General features: G+C 44.6%; 2 pseudogenes across 2 annotated transcripts; one reads left to right on the top strand and one right to left on the bottom strand.

Moving 5' to 3' along the window:
• Positions 1-382: 382 nt before the first annotated feature.
• Positions 383-986, bottom strand: LOC309637376 (small ribosomal subunit protein eS10 pseudogene; annotated as a pseudogene). Its single transcript has one exon. The product of its transcript is annotated as a small ribosomal subunit protein eS10 pseudogene (transcript).
• Positions 987-5,782: 4,796 nt separating this feature from the next.
• LOC309637381 (small ribosomal subunit protein eS27 pseudogene) lies at positions 5,783-7,372 on the top strand (annotated as a pseudogene). The gene has a single exon. The product of its transcript is annotated as a small ribosomal subunit protein eS27 pseudogene (transcript).
• The last annotated feature ends 2,953 nt before the right edge of the window (positions 7,373-10,325 follow it).

Raw genomic sequence — 10,325 nt, 5'->3', positions numbered from 1 at the left:
TTCTCTAAAACGTGAGCCTTTTTTTTTCAGGACCTTTCACTAAACAACCGCTCTTTTCCCATTGCTTTGTGGTGCCAGAAGGTACCATGTTTGTCCTGTGCCTTCTTGAGATTAGACAAACCAGAAGAAGGCAGAACCTAGTGGGGGACAGAGGGGAGAGAGGCCGCTGTTTGGACTCCAGATATTTCTACATCCAGAAACCCTAACCCTGCCTTGTTTTTGCTTTAGTTTTTGTCATTTGCAACTGAAGTGACTATTACAACCATGATGCCTTAATCTAGCTTCTGTCTAGGAGAGCATACCCTCCTGACTAAGGCTGCCTGGGTTCCAATCCCAGGTCCACGACTAAGTGGCTGTGTGACTTTTTTTTTTTTTTTTTAAATCTTTTCTGGCTACACGTTTATTCAACACAAAACAATCTCTTCCAAACTTTACTGAGGTGGCTGACCACGTCCACGACCAAATCTGCCTCTAAACTGGAATTCGGTTGCTGACCCCACCCCGGCCTCAGCTTTCTTGTCGGCACCAGAGGGCACAGCGCTTCGTCTGTAGGTGTCTCTGTCGGCTTCCCCTCTTGTGAGTCTTGCAGGTCGCTCTCCCTCCAGACCTTTGGGCTGTGGCCTGCCAGTCTCAGGACGACTGCGGCGCAGGTTAGCAGGCACAATCTCAGGGGGCAGGTGGAGGTAATCCCGGAGATAATGGATACCCTCCTTGGTTAGGTACCAGTAGAAATGTCTCCAGGCAAACTGTTCCTTCATGTAGCCTCATGATTTGAGAGACTGCATGGCCTTCATGACGTGAAGATTGGGCACATTCTTGTCTGCCAGCTCGGGGTGCTTAGGCATGTGGATGTCCTTCTTGGCTACCATCACTCCCTCCTTAAAAAGGAGTTCATAAATGGCAATCCGGTTCTTCTTGGGCATCAACATCGCGACGGCTGCTGTGTCCGGGGTCGGAGCTGGAAAGGAAGGGGTATCCGCTGTGTGACTTTGTTATAAGTTACACGATCTTTCTGGGCTTCAGTTTCTCCATCTGATAAAATCAGGGTAGTAATAGTACTTAATTCATAGGATTATGGTGAGGATTAGATGAAACAATACTTAAAGGAGAACAGCGCCTGGAATGTAGTAAATAATAAATGTTATTCACTTGCATAATCCTATGTTCCCAATTAGCTGTGAGTAAATCGTGTATGATTTTGATCTATCTGGTTATATTCTAATTACACCTGAGAGGCCATTTAGGAAGTCATTTAGAAAATTAATTTTTTTGGCATACAAATAAATTACTCCTAATCGATCTATTTAAAAAGTCCTTTTCAGGAAGTCCCTGGTGATCCAGTGGTTAAGGTTCCGCACTTCCGCTGCAGGGGGCGTGCGTGTGATCCCTGGTTGGGGTTCGGGCTGGGGGAACTGGGATCCCGCATGCCACACCAAGCGAGGCCAAAAAAAAGAAAGCCCTGGCGGGTTTCCCTGGTGGCGCAGTGGTTGAGAATCTGCCTGCCAATGCAGGGCACATGGGTTCGAGCCCTGGTCTGGGAAGATCCCACATGCCGCGGAGCAACTGGGCCCGTGAGCCACAATTACTGCGCGTCTGGAGCCTGTGCTCCGCAACAAGAGACGCCGCGATAGTGAGAGGCCCGCGCACCGCGATGAAGAGTGGCCCCCGCTTGCCACAACTAGAGAAAGCCCTCGCACAGAAACGAAGACCCAACACAGCCATAAATAAATAGATTAATTAATTAAAAAAAAAAAAAGAAATAACTGGCAGTGGAATAAAAAAAAGAAAGTACTTTTCCTGCACTGCCTTCTTGGGAACTGTGACAGTCGCCGTCACTAGGTGGCGCCTGAGTGGATTCCGGGAGCGTGAAACAATGGGCCTTAAAGCAGCAGTCCCCAGGTTTTTGGCACCAGGGACCGGTTTCGTGTAAGACAGTTTTTCCACAGTCCCGGGGGGGTGGGGGTGATGGTTCCGACGGTAATACGAGCGATGGTTCAGGCAGTAAGACAGATGGGGAGCAACGGGGAGCGGCAGATGAAGCTTTGCTCGCTCCCCCGCCTCTCACCTCCTGCTGTGTGGCCGGGTTCCTAACAGGTACCGGTCCGCGGCCCGGGGGTTGGGGACCCCTGCCTTAAAGAGCATCTGAGCCAGGGTCAGCTCACCATGTGCCAGACGGATTCATAGGTGAGGTTAATTTGGCCTGCAAGGAATTCACAAAACGTTTTAAAGTGCATCTGCTAATATTCAAAACTCAGGAGATTCCATATAAAAATCCGACTTCCAGTGCCCGGATAAATAGGAAAGCCTGGCAACCTGGGACCTGCAGCGGTGCTTCCTTGAGGGTGGGTGGGCTCCTCCAGTCCCACACAGCCCCATTTGTTCCTGTCATTTGTCCCTCCCTGGCTCCTCTAGGCATTTGAGTTTCTAACCCCTAATTATCCCAGTCATTCCCTTTGCATATTGGAGGCTGAGGTCCTACAGAGAAGGGAAGGGCTGGAACTGGAATCTTACCCGACAGACCAGGGCTCTTTTTTTTTTTTTCTTTTTGGCTGTCCCTCAAGGCTTGTGTGATCTTAGTTCCCTAACCAGGGCTTGAACCCGGGCCCAGCAGTGAAAACATGGAGTCCTAACCACTGGACCACCAGGGAAGTCCCCAGGGCTCTTTTTTATACCCATGTTGTTTCTTTTACACTTGGTTGTTTTGAGAGACTGACTGAAGCTAAAAAGTGGGTAAGACATTGTGGAAGAACTGAAATTTGGGAATTTAGGGGCACCAGTTAGATGATTAAAATAAGGTGTGGGGGGACTTTGCCGGTGGCACAGTGGTTAAGAATCCGCCTGCCAATGCAGGGGACACAGGTTCCAGCCCTGGTCCAGGATGATCCCCCACGCGGTGGAGCAACTAATCCCGTGCGCCACAACTACTGAGCCTGTGCTCTAGAGCCCGCGAGCCACAACTACTGAAGCCCGCGCACCTAGAGCCCGTGCTCCGTAACAAGAGAAGCCACCGCGATGAGAAGCCCGCGCACCACAACGAAGAAGAGTAGCCCTCGCTCACCGCAACTAGAGAAAGCCCGCATACAGCAACGAAGACCCAACGCAGCCAAAATAAATTAATAAATCAATTAATTAAAAAAATAAGATGTGGGAAAAAGTAGAGGTCAGTAGGATTCTTTTTCTTTTCTTTGTGGAAAGTAACTTCATTGGTTTTGGGGGAAATAATATATGTTTAGTGCAAAAGATTCAAACAATACAGAAAGATACAAAGAAGAGGGTAAAGATTTCCCCAAATTCCACTTTCCATTTATAACTCCCATTCATTTTGGTGTCTATGCTTCCAGCCCTCTCTCTGTGTATTTATAGATACACTTAATATAGGCACTGTTTGGGCCAAGGAGTATCTGGGAGTATGGGGCCTTAAAGTTCCCACACCATCTTCATCAGCTTCCCTCCAAGTAATTCTTTGATATGGCCCATTGGGAGTTTTTTCAATTATATTAAAGTGGTATAAAAATGAAATGTCAAAACTTTATGCTCACCCCCAACTCTCTTCCAATCAGATTGCTATCCAGCCCACCTATATAGAAATTCTATATAGAAATTCTGGAGCTGCCAGTGCATGTTTCAAATTTCCCTAAATGAGAACATACAAGTTGTTTTGTAAACTGATTTTTCCACCAATAGAATTCCTAGAATATCTGTCCCTAGTTTATAAATACAGACTTTAGAAATGAATAAATAGGGCTTCCCTGGTGGCACAGTGGTTAAGAATCCGCCTGTCAATGCAGGAGACACGGGTTCGAGCCCTGGTCCGGGAGGATCCCACGTGCTGCGGAGCAACGAAGCCCGTGCACCACAACTACTGAGCCTGCACTCTGGAGCCTGCAAGCCACAACTACTGAGCCTGCACGCCTAGAGCCCGTGCTCCGCAACAAGAGAAGCCACCACAATGAGAAGCCCAGGCACTGCAATGAAGAGTAGCCCCTGCTCGCTGCAACTAAAGAAAGCCTGAGCGCAGCAAGGAAGACCAAACGCAGACAAAAAGAGAAAAACAAATACTGTATGCAGCCAAAAATAAAATTAAAAAAATAAACAAATTTATTAAAAAAAAAAAATCTGGGTTAAAAAAAAAAGAAGAAATGAATAAATAAATCTCACCTTCAAGAACACCCTCAGCAGACTTCCCTGGTGGTGCAGTGGTTAAGAATCTGCCTGCCAGTGCAGGAGACAGGGGTTCAAGCCCTGGTCCGGGAAGATCCCACTTGCCGTGGAGCAACTAAACCCGTGTGCCACAACTACTGAGCCTGAGCCCTAGAGTCCGTGAGCCCCAACTACTGAAGCCCTCACGCCTAGAGCCCGTGCTCCACAACAAGAGAAGCCACCGCAATGAGAAGCCTGCGCACCTCAACGAAGAGTAGCCCCCGCTCGCCGCAACTAGAGAAAGCTGGCGAGCAGCAATGAAGACCCAATGCAGCCAAAAATAAAAATAAAATAAATAAATAAATTAAAAAAAAAAAAAAAGAAGAACACCCTTAGTGTCATCAGGACAAGCCAGTCATTTAATCAGACTTTACTCCATCTGACTGATGACTGGAAAGATGGGGACCAGCTAATCAGAACCCAGCGTGCACATTCTAAAGTCTGTATGATTGCTCACAGTAGGCGCTAATAGGAACAATCTTTTTTTTTTTTAACATCTTTATTGGAGTATGTTTGCTTTACAATGGTGTGTTAGTTTCTGCTGTATAACAGAGTGAATCAGCTATACATATACATTTATCCCCATTTCTCCTCCCTCTTGCGTCTCCCTCCCACACTCCCTATCCCACCCTTCTAGGTGGTCACAAAGCACCGAGCTGATCTCCCTGTGCTATGCAGCTGCTTCCCACTAGCTATTTATTTTACATATGGTAGTGTATATATGTCCATACCACTCTCTCACTTCATCCCAGCTTACCCTTCCCCCTCCCCGTGTCCTCAAGTCCATTCTCTACATCTGCATCTTTACTCCTGTTCTGCCCCTAGGTTCTTCAGAACCATTTCTTTTTTTTTTTTTTGATGACCGTATTAGTCAGGTTTTTGCTGTAATAATATTACATAGTAATCAGCTCCCAAATGTCAGTGATTTATAACTACAAACGTTTATTTTTCTCCCGCTGGTCTGCGCGCAGCATGTGGGTGGCCAGGCTTCCCCTGACCTTAGATTTGGGTCTGCTCCACGTGTTTCTCATTCCAGGACCCAGGCTGAAGGGGCAATGGCTATGCAGGGCATTCTCTCCTCATAGCAAATGTGCAGGAGGTCAAGCCAAATTTCACAAATTCATGTAGAGCCTCTGGTCAGACACGACGTTTGTTACATTCACCCACATTCTCTAGACCAAACCCAAAGTGAGTGAGTTAGAGAAGCGTGCTCTGTCTGTAGTAAGCCATGGCGAGGATGGGGAGGGAAGAAAGAGTCATGAACAAAAATACTATCTACCACAGGGACCAACCAGGATGGGAGATAAAATGAAATTTAGACTAAGACCTATCGTTAAGCCTTATAAATGCAGTTTGAACCCACGCTGCTTGAGAACCGCAACTGCTTCATCTAGTGTGTCCCTTAATCAAAGAACCTTTGTCCTCAAAGACTCTTACTGAAGGCTCCTCTCTGATCGTACTCACTCTGCCTTTATATTTTATATGCTTTATGCTTTTGTATAGTATATGCTTTTTATGCTATTTAAAGTTATGAAGACCTCACCTGGGTCTTTAAAAAAAGGAAAAGGTTAAACTGCCCTATCAATTTTTGATTGCTGAGAGAACTATTTTGTCCTTTCCCTTTCCCTGCCAAAGTTACGCCAATCAGCAAAAATAAATTTTCCTGTGAGTAAAAACAAGGAGTATTGCTGCCAGGCATCAAATGAGAGAGCACTATTTTTATGTTTTTTGGAAGGTGTAGCATCTTGCTCCACTGTTACCATGGAGAATCCCAATTGTCAAGTTTAATCAAATGCTGGAAAATTGAAATTTATGCAAAGAGACTAGCTTAGTAAGCAATTACCTTTGCTAAGTGACAACTAGGAGAAATATTTCGATGAAACCTCTTACCACAAATCAAGCATTATCCCTTGGTATCAGTTGACTCAAATTAACACTTTCATGTGTGTCAACTGCTTTTCTAAGGCTATTGCAATAATATTTCAACAAAATCACAAATTGCATGCACACCACTTCCAGTATAAATCACCATGGATGTTTGGAGCACATATGAACTGCATCAGAATACAGTAAGGAATATATAAAGAATGGTTGTAAACAGGGAATTCCCTGGCAGTCCAGTGGTTCGAACTTGGCACTTTCACTGCCATAGGCCCAGGTTCAATCCCTGGTCGGGGAACTAAGATCCCGCAAGCTGCGCAGTATGGCCAAAAAATAAAAAAAGAATGGTTGTAAACAAAGGTGTCTCTTTTGTTAGTGTGGTAATGTATCAGTTTCTAAAGTTCTTCCCAATAAATTAATAAGAGAAAATACTCAACATAATTCAGAAAAAGTAAAGGAAATGGAGGGAGGGTGGAGTTCAGAGACCAGTCCTATCAGATATTAAAACATACAGCCTTTCCGGCAGTGACGACCTTCCCACGAGAACATGCCTCTTGCAAGGATTTCTTTCATCCCTCTCCAGAAGAGAAGATGAAACACAAGAAGAAGTGCTTGGTGCAGAGCCCCAGTTCCTATTTCATGGATGTGAAATGCCTGGGATGCTATAAAATCACCACCGTCTTTAGCCATGCACAAACAGTAGTTTTGTGAGTTGGCTGCTCTACTGTCCTCTGCCAGCCTACAAGAGGAAAAGCAAGGCTTACAGAAGGTTGCTCCTTCAGACAGAAGCAGCACTAAAATCACCCTGAATCAAGATGAATGGGAAACCATCCCAATAAACACATTTTGGATACAAAAAAAAAAAAAAAAATTAAAACATGCAGGATAACCAAACGTAAAATAGATAGCTAGTGGAAAGCAGCCGCATAGCACAGGGAGATCAGCTCGGTGCTTTGTGACCACCTAGAGGGGTGGGATAGGGAGGGTGGGAGGGAGGGAGACACAAGAGGTAAGAGATATGGGAACATATGTATATATATAACTGATTCACTTTTTTATAAAGCAGAAACTAACACACCATTGTAAAGCAATTATACTCCAATAAAGATGTTAAAAAATAAAACAAACAAAAAAACCATGCAAGATAAAAAAGAAAGGTATCCTTCTGATGAAAGAATAGGCAGCTAAATGGAATAGAATAGGGAGGTATGATAAAGCATATGAGCTATTTCTATGGTATATACCCCAAATAATCAAAAATTAGGACTTGAACAAATATTTGCACACCAAAGTTCATAGCAGTGTTGTTCACGATAGCCAAAAGGTGGAAACAACCCAATATCCATCTACAGATGAATGGATAAACAAAACGTGGTATGTACATACCATAGAATATTATTCAGCCTTAGAAAGGAAGGAAGTTCTGACACATGCTGCAGATGAACTTTGAGGACATTATACTAAGTGAAATAAGTGAGACACAAAAGGACCTGAATATAATTTTAAAGATCCTAAATGCTGCTGTTGTGCTATTGCATATTTATTATAATTATGGGCTTTGCTTTCCTCTTCTCCAGTCAAGTTCTGCTCCTGACAAACTGAAGACTTTTCTCTCGTATTAGAGTTAAGTGATGCTTAGAAGGTGAGGTCAGATAATTATCTGAACTGTTTCAAAACTGGGGAGAGTTATGCTGACTGGGACACAGGATCCAATATACCTATTAGAAATATACATGAACTAAAAAAACAAAACAAAACAAACAAATAAAATGGAATCCAAGAAGTTGTGTGAGGGGTCCTGTCCCTGTGAAGTGAAAAGGAGAGGTGGTCTAATACCAGCCCAGGCAGTTGGCTATGAACCACAGTGCTTTGGGGAGAGGAAGTTCCAAGAATAGAACCTCCAACTGCAGGCAGCCCTCCTTACCACTGGGAAGCCACAAGAAAGGGGAATGAATCTACATCAAGGTCAGAGTCCTTCTTATGGGAGTCAGTGAAGGCCAGTCATAGGCAGCAGGCAACACAAAACATGCTGGTCATTCAAGAATGACCCTGTGTGAACAACACATGGCACAATAGCCCAGAGCAGAAAGAGAAAACTTGGATGTCCAGAGGGATCCACTGATGGAGTAAAAGGAAGGGCTCAGGACTTGACTAAGGTGGGACCGGAAGGAACCAGCCCTAGATCTCCCTCTACAACACTCCCCGCCACATGTGATGGTCCAGGTTCCACTCTAAAGAAAAACAGAAAACTGAGACAGAGTACTAGGTTGTCTCAAAATATATGCACCATAGGCTCGCTGGAGTGATTTTATGAAAGACCCGGAGGGACTCAAATGGCTTTCCTAGACAATCTGCAATTATTCTACCTGCTGGCTTCTTCTTGGGCTAACAAATGAACACTGAAGGCTGAGTGTTAGTGAGTTAGCCGTTTACACCACTTTCTGAGGATCAGTTTGACCAACTTGTTTTCCTAAAGTTGAGTTGGGATTCAATCAGGGGGTGGGAGTTTTAAAGGGCAAGGAGGAGAAGGCGGGCAAGGAAAAGAGAGGGAGGGTAGAAAGATCTTCAGAGAAGGAGGTGTGAGAATAAGACCAGGAAGGAAGTTAGGAAGAAGAAAAGGCAAGATGGGCAATGGAAAGGGAGGGGCAAAAGAAGAAAAGTGTACCCACAAGGTTTTTGTTCAAATGGACCTGCCTTACAGCCCTCACACAGCAAAAATATCATACAAACCTTGACTTTGTGTCCACCATGTTAGACTCACCATAGTGTCTAGAATTATGTCTAAACTATAGAAAATGGATTTCTGTGTCTTCTATTTAGACAAATATTTCAGCCCATAAATGTATTGTTTTCACTTGTATGATACCAAAAAACTAAAACTAGAATCTTGTTTGACTTAATTTTTTTCTCATGAACTAAATGTGGTTCCACAAAGACCCAGATACGTCTCTCTTTTTTTTTTTTTTTTAAAGAAACTAGCTCTTTTTTTTTTTTTTTAATTTATTTATTTATTTTTGGCTGTGTTGGGTCTTCGTTTCTGTGCGAGGGCTTTCTCTAGTTGCGGCGAGCGGGGGCCACTCTTCATCGCGGTGCGCAGGCCTCTCACCATCGTGGCCTCTCTTGTTGCGGAGCACAGGCTCCAGACGCGCAGGCTCAGTAGTTGTGGCTCACGGGCCCAGTTGCTCACGCGGCATGTGGGATCTTCCCAGACCAGGGCTTGAACCCGTGTCCCCTGCATTGGCAGGCGGATTCTCAACCACTGCGCCACCAGGGAAGCCCCCAGATACGTCTCTTTCTGTTTAGAGGAATAACGCCTTGTTTGGAGAAATGGCATTATTCCAAATAATGTCATCATGGCTGGAGGCACCCATAATGGTCCGGAAACAGTCACAAACCTAGCTAAAAGCAGAAATTGGCTTTAGAACTAAAAGGAATTACTTGCCCTGAAGAGCCAGAATCATCTTGAAAAAGAAAAACAAAGTTGAAGGATTCAAACTTCCTGATTTCAAAACAAACTACAAAGCTACAGTAACCAAAGTAGTGTGGTATTGGTATAAGGATAGACAATAGACCAATGGAATAGAAGTCCAGAAATAAACCTACATATTTATGGCCAACTGATTTTTGACAAAGGTTTAAAGACCATTCAATGGAGGAAAGGATAGTCTCTTCAACAAAGGGTGCTGGGGGAGTTCCCTGGTGGTCCAGTGGTTAGGTCTCGGTGCTTTCACTGCTGGGGCCTGGGTTCAATCCCTGATCAGGGAACTAAGATCCTGCAAGATGAGACATGGCCAAAACAAAACAAAACAAAAACTAAAAAATAAAACAAAGGGTGCTGGGACAACTGGATATCCACATGCAAAAGAATGACTCTGGGTCCCTACCTCACACCGTATGCAAAATTATCTCAAAATGAATCCACAATCTAAATATAAGAGCTAAACTTTAAGACCCTTAAAAGAAAACATAGGCTAAGTTTTCATTGGCTGCATTGGGTCCTCGTTGCTGTGCATGGGCTTTCTCTATTTGCGGTGAGTGGGGGCTACTCTTCGTTGCAGTGTGCAGCCTTCTCATTGTGGTGGCTTCTCTTGTTGTGGATCATGGGCTGTAGGCACACAGGCTTCAGTAGTTGTGGTACACAGACCCTAGAGCTCGAGGGCTTCAGTAGTTGTGGCACATGGGCTCAGTAGTTGTGGCTCATGGGCTTAGTTGTTCCACAGCATGTGGAATCTTCCTGGACCAGG

This window comes from Balaenoptera physalus (assembly GCF_965194825.1).
Source record: "Balaenoptera physalus genome assembly, chromosome: 11".
Classification (NCBI taxonomy): domain Eukaryota; kingdom Metazoa; phylum Chordata; class Mammalia; order Artiodactyla; family Balaenopteridae; genus Balaenoptera; species Balaenoptera physalus.
Note: the sequence above shows the minus strand (reverse complement) of the source record. Positions and strands in the feature narration are given on the sequence as shown.